This window comes from Lepidothrix coronata, unplaced genomic scaffold (assembly GCF_001604755.1).
Source record: "Lepidothrix coronata isolate B3197 unplaced genomic scaffold, Lepidothrix_coronata-1.0 Scaffold179, whole genome shotgun sequence".
In the NCBI taxonomy this organism is placed as follows: domain Eukaryota; kingdom Metazoa; phylum Chordata; class Aves; order Passeriformes; family Pipridae; genus Lepidothrix; species Lepidothrix coronata.
This window is the reverse complement of record NW_016690359.1, coordinates 379,454-394,047: the sequence shown is the minus strand read 5'-3', so window position 1 is coordinate 394,047 and position 14,594 is coordinate 379,454. Positions and strand designations below refer to the sequence as shown.

Sequence of the window (14,594 nt, the reverse complement as noted above, 5' to 3'; positions counted from 1 at the left end):
AGAAAGAAAGAAAGAAAGAAAGAAAGAAAGAAAGAAAGAAAGAAAGAAAAAGAAAGAAAAAGAAAGAAAGAAAGAAAGAAAGATAGATCTGTGCTTCTCCTCTGGCCTGGGCCGATTTTCAGTGTCATTATCACTGGAAAAGGGGAAAGAGGGGCTCTGTGGTTTTGGGATGGGCTGCCATGGCCCCCAGGCCTGTTCTCTGCCCCAAGTCCAGCAGGTGTAATCCAGCCACTTCCATGCCCTTTCTCACCTTCCCAAACACTCTGACCACACCTGACCTGCCCTGGGGATGTGATTCCTGGTGGTGCCAACCTCCAGGATCGTGTGGGTCAGGGGCAGCGGGCCAAGGTCACTGCTGGGTGTTACACCCTGGGCCCAGGAGTGTCCCCTCAGGCCCCAGTGACCAGGCTCCTATTCCTGAGCTGTGCATCCACCTGGGAGCAGAGCCTGGGCTGGGGAAGGATTGGGAATCCCAGTGTCCCACTAGTTCACAGCACTCACCAATGAATCAACTCCCAGGAAGCACAGGGGGAGGGTTATTACCTCCAGCACCTACAAAAGGAGACACTGAAGTGACAGGCAACTTCCCTTCCCACCTTTTGTGGGGATAACACAAACCAGCAGAGCACAAAGACATCCAAAACATCGGTTATCAAAGCAGCCCCAGAGTTTTCTGTCAAAGGAGAGGTTTCACAAGGATGTTTCTGGCATGGGCGGATTCCTGGCGAAACAACGAAGGGATGCAAACGACACACGGCCCTTTCTCCTCACGGGAGAGTCAAAAAGCTTTCAGAGGCTTCATAAAAGCCGAGCTGCTCACGTGGAACAGCTCAGATGGGAAGGGGGGCAGAGGAAGCGCCTCCCCCTTGCAGCAGCTCTCCAGCAGCAGCTCAGGATTGCACTGGGTGGGGAACACTCTCGGCTCCAGGCACGGGGGGAGCTCAGCAGTTTGCAGGATTGGGCCTGTGCTTTTGTTCCTCTCCCTCCCCACACCCTTCTCCACCCTCCCTTTGACAGCCCCAGGAGGGAAGGACTGATGGCAACCCAGCACTTCAGTCACAGTGCAGGCCCAGGACCCTGCCGGTGACATTTGGGCCACGAGTGAAGTCCCCCAGAGTAATAAACAATCAGGTGAAGAAATCTGGGAAGAAATTACCCAGCACACCTCGTCTCCTCGGCCCCCAGGAGATCCATATGAGATGTGTTAATGCATCTGATTATGATCTAAATTATGTACAGAGGCTCCTGCCAAGCACTCGGTGAAGTTTCTTTATTGTTAAGTTGGAAGCTGCTTAAGAACGGTCCAGTCATCACGTTTCAAATTACATTTGGGGAAAAAAAAACCCCAACCATTTTCCTATTTCATTGCTGGCTCAGAAGACAAGGTGGGTGTGGGGGTTTTCTGTGCTGAAGGAAGAGCAGGAGAGGTGGGGACAGAAGAGGAGTCAAACTATTCCCTGTCCTTTACTGTCACCTGAGCTGAGGGGGTTCACTGTACAGACACGCCAGAGAATTCCCACATGGCTTTCCAGATGTGGTTTTTTCCCCAGAAGGGAGAGTATAAACACCAAGGTGTTCATGGGAACAAGGGCCCTAAAACTTGGAAAGAAAGGGTTTCTGGAAGAATTTTGATGAGAAAGGCTGGGTAAAAAACATGACCTGAGACTTTCAGCACACCTGTGAGGGCCACCTGAGCTGTCACCAGATCACTGTGCTGCTTGGAGGCAGGAGAAAAAGCTGATTTTCTCCCCAGAATGTCACACCAACAGTGGAGCTTCTTAGAAAAATATAGATAAAACACCTCCCAGGTTTATATTCCATCCAAGCAAGTCTGGGAGAGCACATATAAATATGCCAGACTGCCACTGCACCTCTTATTGAATCACAGAATGGTTTGGGAGGGAAGGGACCTCAAAGCTCATCCAGTTCCACCCCCTGCCATGGGCAGGGACACCTCCCACTATCCCAGGTTGCTCCAAGCCCCATCCAACCTGACCTTGGACACTTCCATGGACTGGGAGCCCACAACCTCTCTGGGCAACCCGTGCCAGGGCCTCATCACTTTTACAGTAAAGAATCTCTTCCCAATATCTAATTTAAACCAGCAGATCTGGAGGAGATTAGGGACCAGAGCTACCATTTCTAGCCACCACGGTGATGTAGTGGTTTAAACACCAAAAAAAAAATATGCTTTAATGTAGGATCACAGGCTGGATCCCAGCCAGGCAACAGCCCTGCTTTAAAAGGAAGTACTTATCTCCATGGAACACTTCACTGAACAACACACTCGATCCTTGAAAATGAAGCCTTGCTAAACAACCGGATTTTAACCTGGAATTCTGCATTGTTGGCATCCTCTGCTGCTGCAGGTAAATCTGATTCCCTCACCCAGCAGGTTGATTTTCTCCCCAAGAAAAAAAAAAAGGAATTTTCTCTTTCAGTTTAACTTTGAGGCAAAGATGGAAGACCACAGCCTGGCCTCAAAGCCGAGAGATCTTTTGAACTCCAAGTCAGCAGGATCTCACAGGAGCTGAGCTCGAGGGCTGCTCTGGAATAAATCAAAAACGATTTACTCTTTCCCTTGAACAAGGCAGGAAAAAAAAAAAAAACTCCTCAGATGCACAGATATGAGGCTGAGGGTGAGGAGGCAGCAAAAAAAAAAACTAATAAAAAAGGCAAATTAAGAGGGCCCTGATGGCTTGTTACGGTCCCACAAGCTGAACACCGTCCTGCATGGCTGGATTTCCTGGAGGAAATCAGCAGCACAGTTGCTAAACCTGCTGGAAGAGGTTCAGCCCAAGAACAGATGGAGCAGATGCTCCAAACACAGCACACAAGGACAAGGAGCTCCTGGAGAAACCTTCTGACAGCAAGTCAAAGCAGGGGCTTGACCTGGTGCTGTGGCACTGGAGATGCAGCTGGCATTTCTTCACAGATTAGCAGAGTCCAAGGCCAGAAGGGACCTGGAGAGCACCTGCTCTGCTGGTGCTGTATCACAGCCCATTCCATCTCATCCAAGTTTTCCCAGGAGCAGGAGTCTGACTTGGCAGCCAAATCCCAACTTGAATTAACTATGGTGCCTCCCAGTAAGAATCCACTGTGGAAGCAACTTCCACCCCAAAATCTGGGCTGGCAGAGAGGCTTTGTGTAGGATGTTACACCTCCTCTGGGTGTCCTGGTGTCCCTCTGCCAGGAAACACCGTTCCCTGGAAGAGGCACAAGTGGCTCCGAGCTCCAGCCACTTCGCTCTCGACACCTTTGCCCAAGCCCAAACCCATCAGCAGTTTTGACAACACTCCAGAGCCTGAGTTTGCCTGAAGGAGCTCAGCACAGGGCATGAAATCCCATCCTCTGGCTTCCTTACCGGAGTGAGAGGAAAACTGGAGAGGGAGAAATGTGCTGCTGGCAGCAACTCCAGCCTCTGCAGCGAGCTTGGCTCCCAGTCAGCCACACACCCCCCCTCAAGAGCTGTGTGTGAGCACCCTGGACTAATCCTGACAGGGTGAAACAACCCCCATTCCAAAGAGCTTTGGGACATGAGTCTGCCCAAGGAATGATGCTAAAGAAGAAAATATTCGGAGCTCAACTTCCCCCCCCCGAGCCACGAGCGGGGATTTGGATCCCAAGACACTGAGCTGGAGAGCTCAGACCGTCAGTGACATTCCACACTGCCCTGAAAATCAGAATTTAAAACTGCTGAAATCAGATCATCGGGAAATGTCACTTCTTCCCCTGAAGTTCTGCCAAATGAATTTGGCTAAAACTTTCAACAAATAATAGATGATTAAACAGAAGAGCTGATGGCCAAAAAAATATGTAAGGGGCTTGGTTAATGCTCTGGGGGTGACGCTGCAGTGGTCCTGCCCTATTTTTACAAGTTTTCCTCATCTCACCATTACTTTAACTGGACTATGGGAGTAGGAGAGTGTTGCCAGAAGGGTGATGAGATATTTTGGTAAAACATGTTCAAATACAGCAAAGGAAGAGGCAACCAAACACCAGGCATGGGACAGAGTGACACTGCAGGGCTCGTTTGTGCCTTACCTGTCCCTCAGCTCCTCGGCTCAGACCTGTTCCATGTCACACATTGACTCCTCCACCACTTGTCTTCTTTCTCCCAGCTTTGATCTCGAGGGGTTTTCTCCTGTTTAATATAAAAACACAGACAAACCCACATGTACTTAAGAAACATTTCATGCATGGCCTCGAGGCATCGTGCAGGAGAGGCTGTGGAACAGCACATGGATACAAACACTCCTTCCAGACTTCTCCAAACAGCGGAGGGGTTGAGCAACCTGGGCTAGTGGAAGGTGTCCCTGCACATGGCAGGGGGTGGAATGGGATGAGCTTTAAGGTCCCTTCCCTCCCAAACGATTCTGGGATTCAATGATTAATGGCACAGCCGGCCTGTGAAGCTCCCAGAGGTTTGACAGTCTGAGTGTGAGAGGCTGGAGGACACTAGTGAGGACACAGGCCCAGATGGGACAACCTGGAGAAGGGATGTTTCAGATCTCGAAGGGATGAGATGTGGGTCCCCAGTTCCCTGCTCCATCAGCTCCGAGCCAGCCTGAAGGTGTTCTCAGCTCGAAGGTGTTCTCAGCTCCCTTCACAGAAAACCCCTCCTCTACAACACCTGGCAGTTAATGGACATCTCTCAGCTTGTATCCATGGGATCATTTCCCACAAAAGATTAAATAATATTATTAACTCCACTGTCTGTAAGTGTCAAGGTCAGAGAGGACCCACTGCAAGCCACCCGGTCTGACCCGTTACGTGACACACCACCAGCTCCACCCACCAGGTCCAGCCTCAAGCCCAGTAACTCAGAGAGAGCTTTTCATCCAGCTTTTTCCCTGGCTCAAATCCTCTCTCTGCTGCAAACAACTGCCTGAACTCAGAAGCCAAACAGATAAAAAAATTAAAAGAAAATAAGATGCCTTTTGCTAAGAGAAGCCCAAGGCTCCGGGATCATCCTTCAGCGCTGCCATTGGTGGGATTTCCTTTTGTTCCAGAACAAAAAGGACCATCCCCACCCTGCCTCCATCCTCCTCCACAGCCTCTTGGACAGCCACAGTGTTGGCAGGCAGCACAAGTGGAGCATCCCAAGCTCCCTGTTCCCACCCCACTCTCACTAATGTGTTCCATACCCACCCTCTCCCACAATCCCGGCTCTGCTGTCGCTCCCGGCACAGAGTCGGGGCTTGATCCTTGGGGCTGGTGCTGGTTATAAAGTGCTGCTCCCAACCCTCTCACTCCAGCTGGAAAAACATTTCCCAAGTGCCCACATCCCTAGGAGAGCAACAAGGAAGCACATGGTGATGGTGGCTCTGCTCTCCTGGCTGCGGGATGTGATTTCCACCCGCACTCGGCTACAGGATGTTTGTAGGAACAACAACAGCCACAATCCTTCTATCCCGGACTGCAAAGCTTTTCCCAGAGTTCTCCAGAAACCAGGAGTGAAGATGTTACTCAAGAGCCCCTGAGTATTGAATTCCAGCTGAGGATTTCACTCCAACATGACCTGCAAAAGCACACACTTCAAAACTCTCGCACGCCACGCAGACCCGGCACCTGCTCCCACCCCTCGAGGTCTGGAAAGGTTTCATTGCAAGCTCTGAATGCTTACAGTTTATAAAATAAATATTTATAGTAATCAATTTTTTTTTCAAAGCCACCAGTTATTCTGAGCCCCTGAAACTTCAGCCACTCCCGGCAAAGGACCCAAGGAATCGGAGCATCTGGAAATGGGATGCCCGGATTTGCACCAGCCAAAGGAACCACTCTCCTGAGAACCACAGGATGGTTTGGGATGGAAGAGACCTCAAAGATCATCCAGTTCCAACCCCCTGCCATGGGCAGGGACACCTTCCACTAAAAGGCATGGAGAAGATTTCCCAGGGAATCCAGGTTGGTTTTTTTTCAAAAGCCTAATTCTAATGTAAGCTCTGGAAACCCTCAGGCTGCTCATGGGACAAATGCCACCTTATGATAAAAGCAAAGCCTTCTCTCTAATAAACACCATATAACTTATATGATGTCAAAAATTCCAGCACATTTTATTTAATATTTATTTTATTTACTAATATTGTATTTCATATTTCATTCTGACCACTGTCACTGAGAGCAACGACAGCAACCCAGCACAGGCTCACCCAAAAAAAAAAAAGGTGCCTTCTCCCTGCTCCCCATCAGAGAAGCAGTGGCAAGCAGCTGTTATAACTTCATTTCATATTTTATTAGTTTTTACAAGCCAGCCATGCTAAAAGGTTGCACCAGTAATTTAAACTGCACTTGTCAGCAGAAGTGAAGGACATTGTGGGATACATTTGATTCCACCTCTTTTATTGCTTGGCTCCTCGGAGTGATTCGAGCAGCTTAAGGATTTCAGAGGCGCTGTCACAACAGGATCTGGGCCATCACAAGCTGCCATTTAAACACACACAAAAAAAAAATACCCCAAACCCCCAATTTCCAAAGATCTGGCTGGACCAGCAGAAGCTGTTGAAGACTCAGCACCTCCTGGCTGCCACCAAATCGTTCCCTGGCGGGGACAAGCACTTTAAATGTGATTCCCACCCGGCAGAGTGGCTCTGTAAAATGGGGGAAATGCTGATTTTTGCAGCTCTGCCAAACCACAGGAACACACACACAGAGCACTGGGAGCCAGCAGGGCTCTGTCCCACGTCTGCAGGTGACAAGCAGAGGAGCAGAGCACGGCGTGGCTGGAGCTGAGCCAAGCCAGGAAAGCCCCGAACAGCGCTGGTCAGAGGAGGAATGTTTAAAGATTCCCGTCTGCTTTCCATCCCAGCAGCATCCCAGGGTTCTGCTGGACTCCTCCACGGATCAAAAAGCCATTTAATTCACATCAGCCCTTCTCCTCACCACGCCAAGCTGGGAAGAGGTGCTGGTCTCCATCCTCATCCAGCTGCCCCGGACACGTTGGGGCTGGAGAGGGGAGAACATCCCACTGCTGAGGTGCCTGCCAGGAAAGGACTCAATTCCAGACCCCACTGGGAAAACTGACCCGGAAAAAACAGAGAGGGATGTTACTTTGTGGGAGGGTGGAACAAAGGGGGCCGTTCGTGGTCAAACAGCACGACCCCAAACCCAGCTCAGGTGACAGAACCCCTGAGGGGTTTGGGTCAGAAGGGACCTTAAAGATCATCCAGTCCAAGCCCTGTCATGGGCAGGGACACCTTCTACTACCCCAGGTTGCTCCAACCTGGCCTTGGACACTTCCAGGGATTCAGGGGCAGCCACAGCTTCTCTGGGAATTCCAGACCAGTCCCTCACAGCCAACAATTCCTTCTTAATCTCCCATCTGTCCCTGCAGGGACACCTTCCACCAGTATCCCAGGTTGCTCCAAGCCCCATCCAGCCTGGCCTTGGACACTTCCAGGGATCCAGGGGCAGCCACAGCTGCTCTGGGCAACCTGTGCCAGGGCCTCCCCACCCTCACAGCCAGGAATTCCTTCCAATCTCCCATCTCTCCCTGCCCTCTGGCAGTGGGAAGCCATTCCCTGTGTGCTCCCGGCCCTTGTCCCAAGTCCCTCTCCAGCTCTCCTGGAGCCCCTTTAGGCTCTGGAAGGGGCTCCAAGGTCTCCCTGGATCCTTCTCTTCTCCAGGTGAACACCCCCAGCTCTCCCAGCCTGGCTCCAGAGCAGAGGGGCTCCAGCCCTTGGAGCAGCTCCGTGGCCTCCTCTGGACTCGCTGGGATTTTCAGGTTTGGGAGCTTTCCCTTTGAGTGCATTAACAGAAGTTTTCCAGGTCACCTTTGCTGCAGAGTCGTCTGGAAGGGGGAGGTGTCAGGTGGTGCCTCAGCAAAGGAGTGTCTGTTCCCTGGGAACGGGCTCCGAGCCCCGTGAGCTCCCTGTGCCATCTGCACATCCCGTGTTGGGACTCCAAGCCCCACGGACACTCCTTTGATGTGGTGAGCTGGACTCCCAAAGGTCCCTGGAGATCACAGGGATCATGTGTTTGGAGCATAAGGACCCCTCCACCCCCTGAAACAGGAGTTTGCTGTTGCTACGTTTTTTAAAGAACATTTAAATTGCTTTTTTTTTTTCCATGTCTGATGCAGAGAACAGCCATGGAGAGATGCCCAGGAAGGCTCCTCTGCTCCCTGGGGAATCCAGCCCTGCTCTCAAACACTTGGTCTCCTCTTGGCCCCCCCAGCTTGCTGCTCCAACATAAACAGGTAAGACCTACATCCTCCTGGAAATTAAACCTGGCACCTCGGACACTGACACAGATCTCCTCCTGCCCTGCAGGAAACAGGGATGGGGGATTTGCAGCCCCAGGTGTCCTGGAGCAATCCATGTTCTTGGGGGCTGGGGAAGGCCAAGGATGGAACAGGCAGAACTGAAGGGCATCTTGGGATATTTAACCATCTCACTTTTCTTTTCTGGCCTCACCTCTTCACCAGCCACAGAAATTTGTCCATTTTCTCCAGCTCTCCTCACAGTGTCCACCAAAAAGCTTTTTCCTTTACCCCCTGGTCACAAAAACATCCCAATCTGCTTCCATCTCACCCTTTCCTGACAATTATCTCCACTTGCTTCCCTATTTTCTCTTTTTTTCAAGGCTCTTATCCAGGCTGGTTTTTCTTCCCCTCCCCTGCCTGCCCCATCATTATTTTTCCCACTGTGCTACTCCATATCTAAAATTTGTTTTCAGTGGGTTATTTGAGCTCATTGTCCTGCACTAAGGCAGACAAATATTGCAGCCTAGCACAGGAATATGCCCATGGAAATCATTCCTGGGATGCAACACTCTCACCCAACCCGAGCAAGACATGGGAACAACACAAGCTCAGATCCAGAGCTCCCAAAAGAATTCCTGGCACCCCCATACCAAGTGCCATTAAGTCCAGCAGAAGTTTGGACAACACAAAACATTAAATAAATAAAAGAGCAATACGAACAGCAGAAAGTTTCCCAGGTTAACACAGGCAACATATCCCATAAAACTGGGAATAAACCCACCTGGGCCCGTTAACTGCACTTGCTCTGTAGGATTGTTTCTGCAGAGGTTACCCAGCACACCAATACTCTGGAAAAGAATATGGAAAAGAGCTGGAAATGAAGGAGTGTTTGGGGATCCTGTTGTTATGCCAGAGTGGGATAAGGCAGGAGGGGCCTATAGGGGGAGAAAACCCCAGAAGAAAACCCCAGAGAGCCCCTTCCTGCCTTCCACTTCAGCAAACAAAACCCCACAAACAGGGAAATTAAAACCTGTCGCTGCAAGCTGAGAGAAAATCCAAGAGTTTAAGATCCTGCTGCGAGAAAGGAATTTTAAAAGGCTTGTGAAGGATAAACCATTAAGTGTCTTCCCTAAACCTGAATACAAACAATTGATTTCCCAGAAACAAATTGGGAAATTATCCCACCCCACCCCCCCTTCAAGAGTCAAGTCCAAGCCTGTCAGCAAAGGATTAGTTTCTCCTGCCTTCTCCTTAACCTACCTGCACAGGTTTTGCCAGGCTGGGCTCAGACTCCTGATCCAAAGTCAGGCAGGTTGGAAGGGCCCCAAAAGCTGCTGATTCACCGGAAGGGAAAGGGATTTGAGCTAATAATTTACCTGGCAGAGGACTGGGAGCCTGCCAGCACCCCAGGCAGGGTGCAGCTCACGCTGGAGACTTTCTTCTGAAAGGTCTGGGTGTCCTCAGCCACCAACTCCAGAAGCCACCACTTCCCTTTGATGTCTCCTGACCACGTGCCTTTGGATGGCCAAGGGACATCTAAACCCCAAAGGGATGAGGATCCTCTTTAAAAATCCCTAAATACCCTCAGCCTGCCAATCAAGCTGATGTGATAGTGAGGGCTTTGCATAGGGAGAGGGGCTTGGCATCAGAAAAGGAGGAATGCCCAGGGATGTCCATCCAAGTGAGGATGGACAAGGAACACAGGACATTTACTGTGCCACTCTTACTCCTGCCATTTATCAACAAGGAGTAACAAGACAAAATTTAGACTGGATGTTAGGAACAATTCCTTCCTGGAAAGGGTTGTCCTGCCCAGGGCAGTGGTGGAGTTCCCATCTCTGGAGGGATTTAAAATCCCTGTGGATGTGGTGCTTGGGGACATGAATTAGTGGTGGCCTTGGCGGTGCTGGGGGAACAGTTGGACTCAGTGATCCCAGAGGGCTCTCCCAACCTAAATAATTCTTACTTTTGAGGGGAAGGAAGGGAAAGAAGGAGGTTTTTCCCCCTTATATAACTCAGAAACGCTTTCATTAAGAAGCCACTTCCCACAGGCTTTGGAGGCTCAAGACGTTCAGGGATAAAAAGTGGACCTTCAAACTAAGGTTCTCCGTGTCCCTCTTTCCCTGAAGGCCACAACTGAGAATATTACAAATCCTTTTCACCTTAAACCAGTTGAGTGGCACAAAGAATTAGCACAACAGTGAGGGATGCTCAGCAGGGGCAAACTAACTGCTGCAAAGAGGCACCACAGGCACAGCTCTTCCCTCTTCCACAGGAAGAACACAAAGAGGAGCAACAATTTCCTTCCAGAAAAATGCCTGCTGCCAAAATTCATTCAGAAGGAAGTGGTCCAAGCAAGAACTTCCAGCATTTTACGGTGCAAACCCACCCTCTGTTTCCTGATGGCACTTTGCTTTCACAGCAAAAACGGTGCCTTCGGGAAAGGGAACAGAAATTCCCAGGAAATCTAGTTGCCTGCTTCCACGTAAAGTACAACTTCCAAAGATGCATCCACAGAGGCAGCAGATCCATCCCTTCCTGGGAATTTGCTCCAACGATTGATCACAGCCCACGTCTACTTTTAATGTCCCTTCCAGGTGGTTGGTGCTTCTCCCCGTCCCCTCCGAAGGACTCGGCAGGATCCAGCACCCTCTTCCCACAGCAGGGACTCGTGTCCCAGTCTCTCTCCTGACCCATACACAGTGGGAGAATTCCAAAGTTCAAGCCTAGATATTTTCCCTCTGATTCAATCACTGCCCTGCTGCTCCTTCCCCGGGATCTGTAGCTTTTCCCACGTCTATTTTAGAATTCCAACATGGGAGCTAAATAAGCTTTTTCCACCAGTATTTTCAAAAATGCAGTTTTTTGGAAGTCAAAACATCCTTTGCTCCTATTTCCCAGTTCACATGTCCATAGATGGCATCAAACACTTCTTATTCTGGGAGCTCAAGCAGTGAGTGGCTGCTCGGTGCAGCCACAAGGACCTTTCCACAAGCGACTGTTCCTGGAGTTTTTCTGGACTGTTTTTCTGCCTCTTCCTCAGGCACAGCCCACTCTGCTCAATCCTCCCCCTCCAGTTTACAGCTCATCTGGATTATCACTCCAAGTCATTTATCATATTCTTGTAAGGATTTATTACTCCATCAGATCTGGGAGCTCCACAGATTTCCTTGGCAAGGCCCCTGTGCTTGAGGAAAATCCCAACAGCAGCCGGGATGTGCTACTCCCAGGAACTCCCAGGATCACATTTACAGCCCCACAGCTTTACCACAGCCTTTGCACGACTTTTATTTCCTCTCCTGATGGAAAGAGAGCAGGGACAGGGGCTCACACAACCCTCATGACAGCTTTGATGCTGCTCAGTCACACAGAAGTGGGTCCTCTCGGAGCAGCTCGGGGAGAACCCGCTCCCCCCTCTCAGCACAAATCTCACCCTCAGCTGCTTTTCACTACGGACAAGAGAAAAACTGATTAAGCAGAAGTGGTTCTTAGAAAAAATGAATCTGCTTATCTGCCACCTATCAGACAAAAATTACCTGAAAAACTGCCCTTTGTCACCACGTGAACAATGCTTGGTGCCACCAGCAAGGATGCTTAACTCTGTAACTTCAACAAGTGCAAGAGCTTTATTACAAGGTCCTTAAAGTCCAGAGTCCTGTTGCATTTTGACACCAGTTCCATCTTTCAGTCAAGCAGGTTGGTTGCTGGTTTGTTTTGTTACACAGGAACACCTCATGCAATTCCTAGTTCCTGCTGGGTGAATTTTGCAGAGGTATCTGTTCATCTCAGGCATCCTGGGGTTAAAGGGTTATTTTATGGGGAAGATGGGCACAAAATTCTGCCCCTCTGCCCCACTCAGGTGAGACCCCACCTGCAGAGCTGCCTCCAGCCCTGGGAATCCCAATATGAGAAGAACATGGAGTTGCTGGAGTGAGTTCAGAGGAGGTCACGGGGCTGCTCCGGGGGCTGGAGCCCCTCTGCTCTGGAGCCAGGCTGGGAGAGCTGGGGGGGTTCTCCTGGAGAAGAGAAGGCTCCAGGGAGACCTTGGAGTCCCTTCTCGTGTCTAAAAGGGCTCCAGGAGAGCTGGAGAGGGACTTGGGACAAGAGATGGAGGGACAGGACACAGGGAATGGCTTCCCACTGCCAGAGGGCAGGGAGAGATGGGATATTGGGAAGGAATTCCTGGTTGGAAGGGTGGTGAGAGGCTGGGCTGGAATTCCCAGAGAAGCTGTGGCTGCCCCTGGATCCCTGGAAGTGTCCACTGATTCCCACCCCCTGCCATGGGCAGGGACACCTTCCACTAGCCCAGGTTGCTCCAAGCCCCATCCAACCTGTCCCTGAACACTCCCACGTCTCTGTGCAGATATATTTTATCACCTTCACCACCATACACACACATATATTTTCACACACACAGAGAGGACCCAAAAAAACCCAGATCCAGGGTCTCCAAAAACACACACTGCTCTGGGAATGGCATTTCTGAAGAGACTGTTTTCCAGCAGCTTCCCCAAAATGAGGCACTCTGTGGGAACAGCAAGGACAGGATCCAACCCGAGGGCGGTATCCAGGGATGCTTCAGCAACACAGCTTTTCTCCCTCCTCCTCTAATTCCCTGCCCCCTGTTCCCTCACTTGTTTCCAAATTGGCCCAGCTTTGTTGGATTTTTATGGGAACTGCAAAAGAGACATCTGCCAAACATCAAATCACTGCTCCCAGGGGCAGGGGCACCGTGACTTGAAATGGTCACTGGGCCTTTATTCGTATTTCTTTTTCATTGTTAAAAAAAAAAAAAAAAAATAGGTTATTTTCTCAGTCCCCTTCTCCAAATCAGCTGAATGGTTTGCATTAGAGCCTTCCCAAAAAGCACATCTCCCAGCTGGAAAGTTCTAGCTGAGTTTTGACAAAATATAGGCAGCTGAAAACGGGATTTTCGAACGCAAGCAAAGCTTAGGAATTCCCCTCTCCCAGATAAAAAACTCCATCAATCCCCTCTCAGGGTTCTTTATCACCTTTCTCTGCTGGTTTGTCTTGCTGCAATACCCTATTTAGCTACATTGGGAAAATACCTCAATATTTTAGTTGCCCATAAAACTCAGCACACCAGTGGTGCTTTGCACCCCAAAACATGGATTTTAGGTTCTGGTTTTAGGTCCTGGTTTCACACAGACACCCTGAAAAGTGCATTTTAATCCAAATTCTCCTTAGATGCCCTTCAGTCCAGGCACAGGCCACCAGCAGGATTTCTGAGCAGGCAGAACACAAATCCATGACAATTAACATTTCCATAATCAGGATTTCACATTCCTCAGAAGCAATTTGGGGTTTGGGTTTGGGGTTTTTTTAAGGTCTCCAGCAAACCCTGAAGCTGGGGATGAAGCAGAAGATGGGGTGGTCAAACACAGACAGACACCCTGATGTTTTACATGATCCTTGCCCAACTCTGCTTCTCCACATCCAAGCTGCAAAAAAATCCCCTATCCCAAAAATCAGATGGCTCCGTGACCAAGCCCACCAGGAATAAGGAGGAATCAGAAGGGAGGGAGATAAAATCTGACACTGCCAGGCTTTGCAGCTCATTACTTTTGGCAGCAGGGGCTCCCCAGGAGGTCCCATGAAGCAGGAATGACTCAATCAAGGGACTCTCCAAGGGGTGAAGGAGATGCTCGTGAATAACAGCATCAAATCAGAGCTGGGAAATCAGTGGCACCCTAAGGAAAATTGACGGGATCAGCTGGTAAATCCTGATGCTGTTAAGTGGAAAGCCTCGCTCCTGCCTCATCCCACAAACCCAATTGCCCTGAGCAGAGCTGGAGGCACAGGGAATGCTAAAAAGGCAAAATTGGAGGGGGCTGGTTTCCAGAAGTCTGCGGAAAACTGATCCAGTGCCTTTGGATAGAGCTGTGCTGGTGCGGAGCGGGTGAACTCCAGGATCACCAACCCTGCAGGTGCCAAGGAGTCACCAGCAGAGGGGCAGGAGGGGATGGATGAGCAGGTGGAAGCACTGCCAGCCCTCGGGCAACAGCTCAGACATGGCACTGCCCTTCCACAGGGAGGTGCTGCCGTGCTCTGTCCAGCTCGGGGATCCTCAGCACAGGAGAGACATGGAAGTGCTGGAGCCAGTCCAGAGGAGGCCACGGAGATGCTCCAAGGGCTGGAGCCCCTCTGCTCTAGAGACAGGTTGGGAGAGCTGGGGGGATTCTCCTGGAGAAGAGAAGGATCCAGGGAGACCTTGGAGCCCTTTCCAGTGCCTAAAGGGGCTCCAGGAGGGCTGGAGAAGGACTTGGGACAAGGGATGGAGGGACAGGACACAGGGAATGGCTTCCCACTGCCACAGGGCAGGGTTAGATGGGAGATTGGAAGGAATTCCTGGCTGTGAGGCTGGTGAGGC

At 50.4% G+C, this 14,594-nt stretch overlaps 1 protein-coding gene across 6 annotated transcripts in view; it reads right to left on the bottom strand.

The window, feature by feature from the left end:
• The window catches only part of EXTL3 (exostosin like glycosyltransferase 3), a 136,693-nt gene that overhangs the window by 48,481 nt on the left and 73,618 nt on the right, over positions 1 to 14,594 (bottom strand). For 4 of the 6 annotated variants that reach the window (XM_017830467.1, XM_017830465.1, XM_017830464.1 and 1 more), the window contains exon 3: positions 4,045 to 4,144. The gene's annotated coding sequence lies outside the window, so the exon portion shown is untranslated. Of the gene's footprint in view, positions 1 to 4,044; positions 4,145 to 8,984; positions 9,052 to 9,463; positions 9,553 to 14,594 lie in introns of those variants that run through there. The other 2 variants (XM_017830468.1, XM_017830469.1) reach the window with 2 other exon arrangements.